This window comes from Alligator mississippiensis, chromosome 2 (assembly GCF_030867095.1).
Source record: "Alligator mississippiensis isolate rAllMis1 chromosome 2, rAllMis1, whole genome shotgun sequence".
NCBI classification, from domain to species: Eukaryota; Metazoa; Chordata; order Crocodylia; family Alligatoridae; genus Alligator; species Alligator mississippiensis.
In genome coordinates, this window is record NC_081825.1 from 200,915,687 (window position 1) to 200,929,017 (window position 13,331).

The 13,331-nt window shown below is 46.1% G+C and overlaps 1 protein-coding gene and 1 long non-coding RNA gene across 6 annotated transcripts in view; one reads left to right on the top strand and one right to left on the bottom strand.

Moving 5' to 3' along the window:
- Positions 1-1,343: 1,343 nt before the first annotated feature.
- Positions 1,344-9,548, bottom strand: LOC109280515 (uncharacterized). 3 transcript variants are annotated; one of them, XR_002086860.2, is made up of 3 exons: positions 9,367-9,548; positions 7,432-7,539; positions 1,344-4,009 (listed from the first exon to the last, which is right to left on the bottom strand). It is a non-coding gene; the product is annotated as an uncharacterized LOC109280515 (long non-coding RNA). The 3 variants fall into 3 exon arrangements; XR_009460041.1 differs by lacking the exon at positions 9,367-9,548 and adding an exon at positions 9,075-9,165 and having other exon boundaries at positions 7,432-7,543; XR_002086861.2 differs by lacking the exon at positions 9,367-9,548 and adding an exon at positions 9,075-9,163.
- The window catches only part of MICAL2 (microtubule associated monooxygenase, calponin and LIM domain containing 2), a 218,849-nt gene continuing 214,320 nt past the window's right edge, over positions 8,803-13,331 (top strand). The window contains exon 1 of one of the 3 annotated variants that reach the window (XM_059722688.1): positions 8,803-8,985. The gene's annotated coding sequence lies outside the window, so the exon portion shown is untranslated. The remainder of the gene's footprint in view (positions 8,986-13,331) is intronic. The other 2 variants (XM_019476858.2, XM_059722687.1) reach the window with 2 other exon arrangements.

The following is a 13,331-nucleotide window of genomic DNA, read 5'->3' on the forward strand; positions in this document are numbered from 1 at the left end:
ACGTGGGGGAGCCAGGGTAGTAATGGACTCTCTTCTAATCTTTCCTAACAAATGGATATGAACTCCTATATTGGCAGGATTTTGCTTGAGAGTTGGTTAAAAATTGAAGAAAAAGTGATCCTTTGAGAGGGCTGTGTTAATTATTTACCAGTGACCCCCACCGTTTTTGGCTCTTCAGCAACATACCATAGATGTCCCAATGTTTTTAGAGCCTCAAATTTAAAAACTGCTTTGAATGTATGTCTTACTGGAACAATTTGATCAGACATTAGGGTGAAGTTACATGTTACATTTAGATGATACTAAAAGCATTTAAAACTCAAGGGCACGTTAAAACTCGTTAACTTGTGATAAGTGCCATCTGAGCATCTCAAAGTTGTACCACTTCAAGTGCAAGTTAACTCCAGGCTGTGCTGACTTGCTCATGTTAGGGTAACTTCAGCCTGCTCCACAGAGATAAAACAAGTAATCTGCAGTCTCCTCTAGCATCCCAGGATACACTGCTTCCTGCCCCCTTCCCCTTCCAGACTAGAAATAGAGTCCAGGTGTCCTGGCTTCTACCCACCCCCCTGTAGTGGGAAGTCAGAGCTGTGCAGGCAACAAATGGTATTAACCCTTAACTTGCAACTGTATGTAGCATGTTCTATCTTTAACACTGCTTTACATTCACAAATTGAGTATGATCTAAGTGTAATGTGTAACTGCACCCTAATTAGAGGGATTATCTGATACATTCTGGTCAGCAAGTGGTAGGAAAGGCCTCTTCCTGCATGTGGGATAGGAATGTCCATCTATTTAAGGCATATGGAAAACTGTCCAGTTCTACATATAGGTGTAAGCCTCCTAACCAGTAAAATGAAAATATGAAATCTTTCATATTTTCATTTTACTGGATCTATATGGCAAAAGTCTTTAGGATGACTAACTCCAGTAACTTAAGAGTCCATTTGATCTTAATAAAAATAAATCTTACTGTTGAGAAAAAAATGTTGGCTTCCTGCTACAGATGGAGCAGATACAAAGAATAGGGCAAATAATGACAGCTGCAACATGCTAGAAGCAGTCTATAGCCCCTTTTTGGTTCTCACTTCTGTAATAAAGTAGGCTGCACAATTTTTCACTTTTCATATATATATATCCCTTCTGAGATAGGGATGTACTTTTATCTGCATTTTACAGAACAGAAATTGAGTCAATTGTCTAAAGTTATACAGGACATCTGTGGTGGAACAGGCAATGTAATATGGTCTCACAGGGCCCAAGCTTGGTGGATAATCTTTCTTTTATAAGAGCTTGGTTAACATTGAGGAGACTAAAATCATGTAAAAAGAACATACAAACTATTTAAATGCTATAAGAGGCTTTATTATTCCAAACATGTAGGTAATATGTCAGTTACAAGAAATTGACTAGATCTGCTCACATAAGCTAGGAAAAGAAAGTGCTTTGTATAATCAGAAACTGACAGAGGATGAAAATCCTAAGGCATTTAGTTAGTTACTTCATATGTCTTCACTAGTTGAAAAGGCTGGATTATTCTTCATATACTATAATTCTTTTCTTGTGTTATACTGGTTTTCTTTTCCTTCCAAAAGAGAGGCAGGGTGGGACGGGACAAAAAGAATTTACAAAGCAGAGGCACTGTTACAAATAATAGCTCAAATTCTGCATCTCATGTCAGTTCTAAATGAAATGCTCTTGTTGGAAAGAGGGGTTCTATAGGAAGGAGTAATCTCTCCCTTCCAGGGCTTCTGCAGCTCCAGAAGTGGCTGTATAGCTGAACGTAATGCCTAATATAATGCCTGTGTTTTGTTTAGCTTTTAAGGTGATCTCACGTAGGCCTGAAGTGGTTAGATTGTACCTACTTGCCTCTGCAGAGGGGAAAGTGCACTTTGAACCATAGATTCATAGATTCATAGATGTTAGGGTCGGAAGGGACCTCAATAGATCATCGAGTCCAACCCCCTGCATAAGCAGGAAAGAGTGCTGGGTCTAGATGACCCCAGCTAGATACTCATCTAACCTCCTCTTGAAGACCCCCAGGGTAAGGGAGAGCACCACCTCCCTTGGGAGCCCATTCCAGACCTTGGCCATTCGAACTGTGAAGAAGTTCTTCCTAATGTCAATCTAAATCTGCTCTTTGCTAGCTTGTGGCCATTGTTTCTTGTAACCCCTGGGGGCGCCTTGGCGAATAAATACTCACCAATTCCCTTCTGTGCCCCCGTGATGAACTTAAAGGCAGCCACAAGGTCGCCTCTCAACCTTCTCTTGCGGAGGCTGAAAAGGTCCAGGTTCCCTAGTCTCTCCTCGTAGGGCTTGGTCTGCAGGCCCTTGACCATACGAGTTGCCCTTCTCTGGACCCTCTCCATGTTGCTTGCTTCTGGCTAAAGGAGTGCTCAAAAAATGCAGATTAAAAATGTTAAAAAAAAACTGGTTAACATTCTTAATTGATAGTAATTCATTACTCTTTCATCCATTTACAAAACTCATGTGTTTAAAAGAAAGGAAATAAATAGTGAGGTTATCAAAAATATTATACTGAAAGCATAATTAACCAGCAACTGTCCTATTTAGCAGAACAATGACCAACCTCCTCCCATGAGACTGCTGAAGAAAGAACAGGTAGGTCATCCAAAGTGGGACATCAGCTTCACCTCAACCTGATGGTACATGTCTACAAGTCCCTTGTGGACTTCCTGGAATCTCAGACACTTCTCTCTTTTGGTGTCTGTACCCTTCTTAGGGTAAGGCTTTTGGTTGAAATTTTTGAAAGACTTTGTTAATGTTTTAAGGGTTTAGGGAGACATGGATTAACAGTGATGTGTCTTTCCTATAGTGGCATGAACGACGCATGCCTCTGGAGGCTGGGGGGGCATGGTGACTGCCTGCAGGTGGTGGCAGTGGTGGGGGGGGTGGCAAGCACCAACTGGTGGTCAGTGACTACCCACAGATGCCACCGGCAGTGTTGGAGGTGAGGGGGAGAGGTGGTGAGCAGCGACTGCCTGAAGGCACCACCGGCAGCATCGACAGCGCTTCTTTTAGGGGATGCACTGCCAATCTCAGGGAGTGCACATGTATCCCCTATCTGTCACCAGTGTATAGCGGAAAAGGATTTATTCTGAAGTTTTTGAAGTGTTTCCTGTCTTTGACTGAGTTAAATTGGGAAACTCATGGTTAAACTGGGAAAATGCAGCCTCAACAACTTTATAGTCCAGTGGCTAGGTAACTGGCTCCATGGCAGGACCCAAAGGGTATCAATTGACAGAAATGAGTCATCACGGCAGAAGGTGACCAGGGTTCAGTACCTGGACCAGTGCTCTTTAACATGTTTCTAGATACCAAGTCATATGAGGAGAGGCTGAAAGACTTGGGACTGTTCAGCCTGGAGAAGAGAAGACTCAGAGGGGATTTGGTGGCAGCCTATATCAGGGGCATACATCAGGGCTTGGGGGAGCATCTATTCACCAAGGCCCCCCAGGGTAGGACAAGAAATAATGGGCATAAACTGATTGAAGATTGCTTTAGGCTAGACATAAGGAAAAACCTCTTTAAAAGTTGGGTGCTGAGGGTTTGGAACAGACTTCCCCCAGAGGTGGTACAGACATCCACCCTGGCGATCTTCTAAAAGTGTCTTGGTGCCCATCTTGCTGGGGTCATCTGATCCTGGCAGTCTTTCCTGCCCAAGTGCAGGAGGGCTGGACCCATTGATCTGAAAGTTCACTTCCAGCCCCTGACAGCTATGAAACTATGAGTTAGTAACATTTTACAGTTGAATTGAAGAAGCCCTGTTTTCACCTCTGAAATACTGGAATGATCTGCTATATTAGGACAGTACTACAAAACATATTGACATAATTCCCTTTCTCTCCATTTGCTTGTCAAAGATTACTTTTGCTGGCAATATGCCAAATGGGTTTTCTTGTAGTTTTCCCACCATGATGATATAAAAACAACTTTTTCTTTTTCTTCTTTTCCTAAGCCTGCAAATGCAGACATAGTTTTCAGATGCCTGCAAAACAAGATATGCTCCATTACCCATATGTTCCAGTATTTACAGTATTAAAGAATAAGTATATTTAATCTCCAAAAGCAAAACAAACAGAAGAAAGAATTACATTTCAGAAGTTAATAATTGAGTGAAATGTTTAGATTCAGCAGGTTGTTCCAGTAGGAACAAGCAATAACAACACAGATTTTGAAATCAAAAGGTATTTTGTATAAGGGATGTTAACCCTGAACAGCTTGTTTCAGAGATTTGTTTAATTACTCAGATCATTTAGTTTTGCATGTTCATAAATAAGTCCCCATATACATTTGCTAGCTCAGGTAATGCAAATTGGTTGTAAATTTGGTTCAAAGTAGGCAAATGTCAAATAGCCTGGGGCTGTGGATATCAGGATTCACTTCCTAGCTCTTCCACAGACTTTCTTGTATGACTGCAGCCAAATCACTGGGCCAGTGATTATTAACTAGCATGACAGTGCACCCCGGAGTGCCTTGAGATCCTTTTAAGGGGGATGCAGTATTATCACTCCAGGGGCACATCCAGATGAGTGTGCACATGTGGTATGTGGCACCGCAGACCCATCTGCAGCACTGCATACTGCATTTGCTCTACATGCAGGCATTCCCCATGCTGTTAATTGGCAGTGTGAGGGGGTTTTTTGACACCAGGATCTCCCAGTGTCAAAAACACCCCTCATGCTGTCAATTAGCAGTATGGGCAATGCCTGTATTGGTTAGCACCTGCACCAGGGAATGCCTGTACCCGGAGATCTCAGTGTCAAAAAACCCCACACCCAAAAAAAGTGGAGCGGTGCATGTGGTGGCAGCATGTGCTGCCTGATACTGGGGCCTGATCAACTGCAGCCACACTCCAGCTGCCGGCCAGGCTTCCTGCTGCAGGATCACCATGGCTGCAGCCCCTGGTGGCCCCAGGATTCCAAGTAAGGCTGCTGGGGCCAGCCCAGGATGACGGCCCTAGCCTTCCCTCCCCCACCCAGGGCAACGGCTGTGTGCCAGAGCACATGTGCATGGGGTTCCCTGGGGACAAGTACCAATGGCACATATTACGCCACTGCTGTTTGTCCAAGGGGGAAAGGCATGCTCCCACTCATGGAGATGCGCCCATGGTGTACAAACATGATTCATAAGACAAACCCAAAGATTTAAATAGGAATCCATGGTGTTGAAAACATTCTGTTCTATTGTGGTCTTTCTGAATTCTCTGCAGCAGAAGAATTGCTCTGCTATTTTTCTGTAGCAAAAACTGAGTGAACACTAAGAGCTGACTCTTCTTACCCATGCTAAATTAAATCTAGCCAATGTGTGTAACAATGGTACCACAGCTTACTGGGGATCCCAGGCAGATGCTTTTGTTGTTAGCCTTTACTGAATTCCACACTGTTACATCTTCCCTGGTTTTTAAATCTGTGCTTGCAAGATTAAACCTAGCATGGGTAGACATAGGACCTAGCATGGGTAGGACTTTGTTGACTCTCCATATGGACAGATCCAGTATGGATATGGGACAGACATACTTTCTCTATCCTAGTTCTTCATTTGCAAAATGGGGATAAGGAGTGCCTCTTCTCACAGTGGTGTTGTGAGGATAAAAATAATTGAAGACTGTAAGGAGCTCAGGTACAACACCTATCTATAAATAGATAGCTAGATTAGATAGAATAGCAAGGATCAGAACATGGGCTGTAATTCAAGGCTGTTTCCCAGCCTCTCTGCTCCTCTAATTTGTACAACTGAGTGATTCTCTGATGGCTGCAGTGTCATTTCTTTGGATAGGTATTTCCTAATAAGCACAAGTGATCCTTGGAAGAAAACAAAATGTAAAGGATAAAAACGCATACATTTTCAATTTGCAGGGTGCTGCTCTGAGTACTAGTGAAAACCTCAGCACAAGCTCTGAGCCACTGCTATGGACTGAGCCTAGCTGAGCCTCTGCTACAGAGCAGCCCTCTAATCCCACACAGAGCAGCTGGGTCTGCATAATCAGCATTCCCCTTTGAATTCTTTCTTTTTCTCCCTGTAGGGATAATACTCCTCTGTTTATTTGCTGGATATGTCTGGAAAACCACGCTGAAGTTATTGAAAAACAATGATCAGAATGTTGGTAACACTGTGGATTCCTATTTGAAATCTCTGGGTTTATCTTGCAATTCAGGTTTGTTCCCCTAACAGTGCTAGCATTGCATGGCATCCTGTGGCACCCTTGAAAAGATCTCAAGGCACTCTGCTTGAGAATCGTTACTTTAGACTCTCTTTCCTACCCACCTCTCACTCTGCCCTCCTTGCTCTGATAAAATCCCTGTTTTCCTCTCAGTCTCTCTTACATTTCCTTTCCCCTTTTATATCATTTTCTCTGGAGCTCGTGCCTCTTGCTCTTCACCTTTCCAGTTTCTTCATGCTCTCCCTTGGAGCTCTAACTCCTTCCTCCTCTATCTCAGTCTCCTGTTCTCACTCTGTGTCCAAGCTCCCTTCCCTCTTCCATTTCTCTTGAGCCCCTTGGCCTCCTTCACCTTCCATTCCCTGCTTTCCTTCTCCTCCCATTGTCTTCCCAAAAACCTTTGCTTTACCCACCTTCTGCCCACTGAGTGCCTCAGCTCCTGCCAACACCTACCTTCCTCCAGGTCCAACTCACTCATACTTATTTGCCAGTGTTTCACCTGGGACTTAAAAGCAGAAGGTTCCTGCTGAGAGCAGTGGTTCTCAATCTTTTTTGTACCAGGACCCATTTGTAAACATCGTTGGCCAGTCCCAACCTGCTGCCCCCTGTCTCCAGCCCCCCAGTGTGTGGGACAGGGGGTGGGTGGGTATGGGGCAAGGGGGGGAGGGGGGGCAAGCAGCCTCTTGCAGGCTGAAGCTCTGCCAGTCTGCAAGGGAAAAGCCATGGTTTCCCACATTCTTCTCCTTTAAAGGAGAATCCATTTTTAAAGTTCACTTGCAACCCTTTCATATATTCTTGTGACCCACTTCTGTCACAACCCCTGGGTTGAGAAATGCTGGGCTAGAGCAGTAGTTCTCAACCTTTTTTGTACCAGGGCCCATTTGTAAACATTGATGGCCAGTCCTGACCCAGTGCCCCACGCTCCTGACTTGCTGCCCTCTGTCCCCAGCCCTCCAATGTATGGGCAGAGGGTGGGGCAGGGTGGGATGTGTGTGGGACAGGCGGCCCCTTGCATGCTGGAATTCTGCCAGCCTGCAAGGGAAAAGTCATGGTTTCCCACATTTTTCTCCTTAAAAGGAAAATCCATTTTTAAAGTTTGTTGATCCATTTTGTTCATGACCCTTTCATATATTCTTGTGACCCACTTTTGGGTTGTGACCCGTGGGTTGAGAAACCCTGGGCTATAGGATCATGGCCCCCTATTCAGGCTCAGATCGATAGCTATATTTGGGGTCAGGAAGGAATTTTACCTCATGGCTCAGCTTGGTACAGGCTCCGGAGGTGGGGAGAGGCAGGGCTTCATAGATTCACAGATGTTCAGGTCAGAAGGGACCTCAGTAGGTCATCAAGTCTGATCCCTGTCTTGGGCAGGAAAGAGCACTGGGGTCAGACAACCCCAACTAGTTGCTTGTCCAGTCTCCTCTTGAAGATGCCCAAGGTAGGGGAGAGCACCACCTTCCCCTGTAGTGGGGCACATGGCTCTCTACCTAGGATCTCTTTGAGTGCATATTCACAGCTTTCTAGAGAAGTGGGACATTGGCTACTCAGGTCCCTCTGCTTTCCCTGTGGCAGGTCAGGGTGTTGGGTCTGCCTTGTGTCAGGACTAAGTTTGGATTAGGGCTTGTCAACGATGCTTTGGATAGGGATGGTGCTGCCTCAGGCAGGGGCTTGGCCTAGGTCAGTGGTTCTCAACCTTTTTTGTACCAGGACCCGCTTGCAGGATGTGAATTAAGGGGGAGCTCAGGGGGGCTGCCCCCCAAGAGATAAGAGTCCCTCTAAGATTTGAAAATCATAACCCGGGGGGGGGGGGGGGGCAGGTGTCTTTGATTGGATTACATGTTCACTTAGGTGGACTTTTTAATCAATGTACTGATTTAATATTTTTTTTGCAGACCCCACCAAGTCAGTGTCATTCAAACCCTGTCCATTTGTAAACATGGATGGCCAGTCCCTGCCGCCAGCCCCTCTGTGTGAGGTGGGGTGGGGGAGCAAGCAGCCCCTTGCAAGGAAAAACCCAGAGTTTTCCATGTTTTTCTCCTTTAAAAGGAGCATCTATTTTTGAAGTTTGTTCCCAAATCCTTTCATATAGTCTTGCGACCCACTTTTGCCTCACGACCCAGGGCATGGGTTACTGGTGCCTCCTGGGTCAGGATCCTGCAGGCCGGGGGGTCCCGCTGTGGCTGATCCTGCAGAATGGGGGGGAGGGTCCGCCCTGCAGCGGCCGGTCCTGCCAACCCGCAACTGGCACTTCTGGGTCAGCGGGACCGGCCGCAGCAGCACCGCTTCTCCTGGCACGTTCCTCGGCCAGTGCTCTCAGGGGGCACCAGCGCTCTCGCTGAGAAAAACAAGAGGACATAGAGGACGTATCCATCGAGGACAGAGTAGCAGAAAAGCGGGATGTCCTCTACGATGGGCACCCTTCCCGCCCTGCTGCTCCAGGACCTTCCCGGGCAACCCCACCCGCCCCGGCGCCCCTCGGAGCCCAGCCCCGCCTTATCTTGTCCCTCCACTGAATCCTGCCAGGGCCGAGGTACGCCGGGACTGGGCTCACGAGGACACGGGGCGGGGAGTGAAATTGCCTGGGAAGGCCGGGGCCAGCAGCCGCCCCGGCCACTCCCTGCCCGGTCTCCGCCCTGCTCCTCCGGTGCCAGCCGCAGCCGCAGCCGGCACGAGTGGTTGCCCCTGCCATTGGCCCCGCCCCGGCCCGGCCCGGCCCCGCCCCGCCAGTGCAGCCCGGCTCGGCGCGGCGAGCAGAGGGGCAGGGGCAGGGGTACGGGCACCATGAGGAGCGGGATGCCGCGGCGGTGAGTGAGTGAGTGCGTGTGCGCGCGCGTGGGGCGGGTGCTGTCGGCGGCCCGGGGAGCTCCCACGTGCCGGCCCAGGGGGCTCTCACCTGCCCTCGGCTCCGGTCCCGCCGCCAGGCGGCTTCGCGCCGGGACGTGCGGGCGCCGCGCTGACAGCAGCTGCTATGTATAGACGGGCGGGGGCCAGCTGCCCCCGCTTCCTTTTTTTGGGAGGGTCAGGGCTTCCCAGTCGCGGAGCGGAGCTGATTTCTTAGCTAGCGAGAGGAGCGGGTCCTTGTCCCAGCCCGGGGCAGGGATCTGCGGGGAGCTCCGGCTCGGCCGGGCAGGCAGCGAGGAGCCGGGAGAGGTGAGGTTGGGAAGGGCGTGGGAGCGAGCACGGACCTGTGCACAGGACCGGGGCAGCCGCGTCCTTCCTGGGCCACACCGGCCCTCAGCGGGGTCGGAGCAGGTGACCTCTGGAGGGCCCTTGCAGCCCCCCTGCTTCTCTCTGAGCTCTGATGTCCGCGTGAAATAACCCAACTGAAGTCAGACCGGGCTGGGGTAAATCATGTGCCCTGTGATAGCCCATTCCCATTAGCACTCACCTCCTTGAAGTCATCGGTGGAAGTTAACCAATTATTTCTCACTAACTCCCCACCTCCCCCCGGCTGTATTTGATACTGGCTGATGTGTTTTGCTCCGCCTTGGGCTTATAAATGAACACGCAGCCAGTGCTCTCTAACTTCACCTGCCTTTGTATGTGCAGTGCTATTTCTGCTCAGGAAGGCTGTGCATTGCAGTGGCTGTCAGATGGGTGCGTCAGTTCAAAATGGCTAGTTAACTTACAGTCGGGCATCCATTTTCAACCCCCACGGTCCATAGTGGACTATCTTCTACTAAGAATCTAAATTTTGGGTTTTTTTTAATATTTAGAAAGAAAGTGGTAAGTGGTTCTTGTATCCTATTTGCATCTTTTCAGTTGCGCTCTGTGCTAGGCTGATGTTGCTTCCTCCTTAGCTGATGTTGCTTCCTCCTTAGTACATACTTGTTGAGAAGGGTTTAATACAGAAATGGAGGTGGTGGAGTGTGCCACGTCTCTGATGTACATGTGCCACTTGAATAAGATCTGTTGAAGTAAGATTCCTACGGAATAAAGTTAACTGCAGCTGCTTGGCTAGATGACTCTTATAGGCAAACTTTCCACCTTGACTGGTCTCAGATACAGTGTCAGTAAAACTAAGTCTGCTCCAAAGCTAGCTTTTTTATTGGTTTGCTGCAGGATGGACTTGGAGCTTTTACACCCTGAAATAATTTAACTTAAAAAAAACCAAACAAACTAATTACAGTATTTCTGTATGAAATCTTTTGCTCTCTTTTATGATGGAAGAATTTACAAAAACAAGGCTATCTGACAGTATGCTAACTTTCATTGAACATGTCTTTGTAAACATCCTGAAACAATATTAAGAACAGTCTGCATGTGTTATCATACTGGGAGGTTGGTGGCTCATATCTCTCAATGTTACATTCTCTTCTGCTTTTACACATTGGTTTTAATTGAATCTGACACGTTTTTATTCAGGCATTGAAGTGTGGCTTAGTCTATGGTAGTAATTGTCTTGTCAATTGCATTTTATGTGTGGGCTGAAAATATGATTTAGAAATGCAGAGAGTGAGCAATTAGATAGCTCAGAAAATTGTTGATGATGGGGTATAGAATATCTTCCTTTTAGGTCATGGGACTGAATCCTTACCAAGTTGATAACTACTAGTGTATTTCTGATGTCATTTTGGTGCACGTGAAAGGATCTGGAGGTCTCTTGTCAGTTTTAAAATACTGTTCTCAATTGGCAACCTTGCTGACAATCTCAGCCAAGAGGTGATTTGAGCATGGAAACCAAATGCATTCATGTATCTAAAGATGGTCTCTGCAGGTCAAAGTTGAGGTATGTTGGCACGACTGAGAAACTTTATACAAGAGCCTATGTTTTGTTCCAGCTAGATTTTTCTGGTTAGGTATACCAGGGCCACCCGACTTCTAAATGTCTGGAGGCCCCATAGACCACAACAGTGGGGGCTACAGGCCTCCTGGGTTGCTGCTGTGTAGGTACCCCCTCTTCCCACCGGCATGGTGAGATGTGCCGTAGTGCCCCCCTGGGGAAGGGGAAGGGGCAGGGGCGGGAGCTAGAGGAGGGAAGGGAAACCTGGAGTCCTTGGTTGCTGCTGCAGCCAGAGCAATGTGGTGAGTGGTGTCTGGGTGGGAGCCTGGGTGCTGCAGGTGGCCCATGAGCCCCCTGTTGGATGGTCTACACCAGTGCTTCTCAAACTATCTGATGTGGCGGACCAGCAATTTTTTTTCCCAGTGGGCCAGGGACCGGTGCCTGGTTCAGCCAGTGGCAGCAACTGCGTGTAACAGCACTACACAAATGCGCGACCAGCTGTTTCTTTCTCTTTCCTCACCTCGCACAATGTGACATCATCTGGAGTGTTGGAATGTACGAACTGTGGAGCTATGACATATCAATGTTATGCTTCTGAAAATATATTTCTGTCTTTTCTGGCAACTCGCTGAGGACTGGCAAATATATTTCTTTCTTTCCTGGCAACTCACTGCTGACCGGTGGCTCCGGTCCGCGGACCACCACTTTGAGAAGCACTGGTCTATACTCCTTTCACTGGGGATTGTGGGCTGGGATATCTGTATTCTAGTTCAACTTCCAAGTCATGCTAAGGACCTTGGGCAGGTCTCTCAACCTTTCTGTGATTCAGTTCCAAATTTGTAAAATAGAGTAAAAAGATGTACTTCATTTGCCTCTTAGGTGCCAATATTTAATTACCTTTTGTAAAATGCCTGGCACTTGGCTGGCAAGGAGCTATACAAGTTGTCTTACTGCCCTGGCAGTTCTATTCCTTCAATAGTGGATGTTAAAATACAATAGTATGTGAATGGAAACAAATTACCTGCCAGCTGAGCAGATATGATTTGGTGTTTTCTTATGTATGATGGGTGTGTGTATGTGGCTTTACATATATAATTAGTCTAAATCATTATTTTTTTTAAAGTATAGGGTATACAATTATGTCTATCCTTTCTCTTTCCTGTAAGACGAGTCATAGACAGCTCACTGCATTCAAGAAATAAGATCAGCTGAGATGCTTTAGCTATTTACATTTAGAAATATTTTTATTAGTCTTCTTTCTAACATGTTTATGAACTAAGGCAAAGATGAGCAGAATCGCTGAGAATTTTACTCCTGGCCTAATCTGCCTGAACCTGTCTTGTGATGTCATGATGAAATCAAGGCCAAATACTTTTATTTATTTTCCCTAAACTGTTCACATGCTAGAATTTTAAAAACCTTTGCTCAAAAATGGGACTACTTTTTTTTTTTTATATATAAAACCATTGCTTTCTTCATTCTCTGACATTTTTTTCTGTTTGGAGGAAAGCCTGAAAATCGAGTTTAAATTTTTTATTCTCTTGACCTTGAGTCTACCCCTCTTCCCATTCTTTCATTCTTTAGTGTTGTGGTGGTATCTTAAAAGGGGTAACAAGCAGCTCCTTTCAAAAGTAGAGGCATCATACAACAGTTAGTACATTGATTACAACCCATACATAACACTTGATTTTATCTTTATGCTTGAGACTGGAAAGCCAAAATACCTTTTCTAAGCCAGAACTTTCTCTGTGGACAAGGTGATTTGCTGGGATACTAATCCTAAAACAGTTTATAACTACTCTGATTAACAAACAGGTACCCCCTGCTGTTGGTACATTTTTACATAGCTGTACTTTCTGGTCTTATTGCGAAACATATTTGTATTCTTTTTGATAAACTGACACTTTGAATAAATACTGAACTTGGCGGAAAAAGAACGTAAACCTTTGGCAATTTTGTTCTTCCTACAAAGTTGGAAAAACTTTAAAGAAATGCAATTTATGATATGGGCCGGAGAAACAAAGGCCTGAGAATTAGACATTCCTGAGTTCTAATCCAACTTCTGCTGGTGCCTAGGTCTGTGTGCCTTTGGGCAAGTAACTTTATCTTTGCCTGTTTCCCTGTCTGTAAAATGGGGTAATACTTAACAAGCCTGTGTGATACATAAGTGTGAGGCTCCATTAACACTTTTACAGTGCTTTTGAAATGTAACACTCTTATTCCTGGTAGGTATTTTGTTTCTTACCACTGTCCTAAGAGGCACAGGGTAATTGGTAATTCATATATACCAGCATTGCATGTTAGATTGTTTCTGGAAAACATAGATATTCTAAATTAAGGATATTAACTAGATTGAAAACTGATTTAGAGACTTGAGGTAACTGTATTACTGTTGAAATTAGTTGTACAGATCCAGAGTGAATTCTG